Source organism: Fukomys damarensis, unplaced genomic scaffold (genome assembly GCF_012274545.1).
Source record: "Fukomys damarensis isolate Sample0158 unplaced genomic scaffold, DMR_v1.0_HiC HiC_scaffold_39, whole genome shotgun sequence".
NCBI classification, from domain to species: domain Eukaryota; kingdom Metazoa; phylum Chordata; class Mammalia; order Rodentia; family Bathyergidae; genus Fukomys; species Fukomys damarensis.
The window spans coordinates 6023818-6025200 of record NW_022900951.1 but is presented as its reverse complement, the minus strand read 5'-3'; the positions used below and the strand labels follow the sequence as shown (position 1 = coordinate 6025200).

Below are 1383 nucleotides of genomic sequence, written 5' to 3'. Positions count from 1 at the left end.
GGCCCTTTCCGGAGGTGTCCCGGGGCAGGGTGGGGAGAGGAATCCGAGCTCCCCGCAACCACCCACCCAGCGCCGAACTCAGCCAGTGCACTCTTCGCTGAGGGGAAAGGGTCCCGGGCTACCCTACGGTTTCCAGGGGAAAGTGGGGGAGGGTAAAGCACTGCTAAAGTACTACCCTCCCCCACTTGAAAAGAAGCAGTCTCCCCAGGCCCCAAGCGAGCCCCTGCATTTCGCTCGAGCTTGTACCTCCCCAAAAAGTGGCGCTTTAGAGACACCCCAAGGGTCTTTATCCCATCCCAAAAAGTGGGGGCTCATTAAGAGCCTCGACCTTTGCAACAGCCAGAAACACGGGAGGGGGGGCGCGGGTGCGCGCGCGCACACACACACACACACACACACACACACACACGGGTGGGCCCCGAAGCTCGAAGAGAGGGGCTTGGGAGGAGGAGGTTGGGGACACCGGGCAGTGGGACCTCCACGCCCCTTGCCCCTCGCCCAGGCCTCGCACCGTGGACACTGGCAAAGTGTTTCACGTTGCAAGAGCTTGTAGTCCCAGCGCTCCGGCCTCCCCTCCGGACGGTGACTGCTGCCCCCCTCCCCGCCTTAATTCAATTTAGCAAATATCCGCTCCCCTCCCCAGCACCTTCGGGGTCTGTCTCGTTGCATATTTTTTACAGAAGTTTGCCCCTCCCTTTGGTATAACGAGCTCAGAACACTCAGCAATTTAAACTCTAACCTCACCTCCTCCTGCCTCGAACGCTAGACCGTTTGTTGTTCTGGTGGCTGGGGGGGGGGCGCGGTTAGTTTTTAAGGGGCCGATCCTCTATCAAAAAGGCGGACCAAAAAATTACCCTGCAAAATATTGCTGTAAAACGTCAATGATGTCAAACGACTGTTGCCACACCATTATTAGAGCACATCAAGAAAAAATACACACTTACACAGTCTCCATAATTGTGAATCAGCAGAACATACTGTGTCTTATTAAGTATCAGTTGCCATTCATCACCCCCCAAAAGGACTTGGCGGGGCCTTCCCTTGAGCCTGCCCTTCGGTGCTCCCGGGCTCCCTGGGCTTGTGCAGGCTGAAGCTGAGGTATTACATGCAATCGACAAACGAAGAGTGCAATAGAAAACCCGAGCGGGCTCATGATGCAACCCGGCCGGGTTTACACGTGCTTCCCCTCCCCCACCGCCTGCTGGTGGGAGCGCGGCGTTTTTTCCGCCTGTAGGGTCACATTGTGGTTGATTGATTCTCCTTTCGCCTTGCTCAGTCATTCAGATTTGGAAAGTAAATAACAAGTTGACATCATTAAGGCTCTGGGCTTTAAGAAGGGACTCAGCCCTCGGCTACCACACACTCTCGAGTAGCCGCGCACAC

The 1383-nt window shown here is 56.0% G+C and overlaps 1 protein-coding gene across 1 annotated transcript in view; it reads right to left on the bottom strand.

Annotated features, from left to right (window-relative positions):
* Tbl1x (transducin beta like 1 X-linked) overlaps positions 1 to 1177 on the bottom strand; it is a 185036-nt gene extending 183859 nt beyond the window's left edge. Inside the window, exon 1 of the mRNA XM_010618760.3 lies at positions 945 to 1177. The gene's annotated coding sequence lies outside the window, so the exon portion shown is untranslated. The remainder of the gene's footprint in view (positions 1 to 944) is intronic.
* Positions 1178 to 1383: the final 206 nt, after the last annotated feature.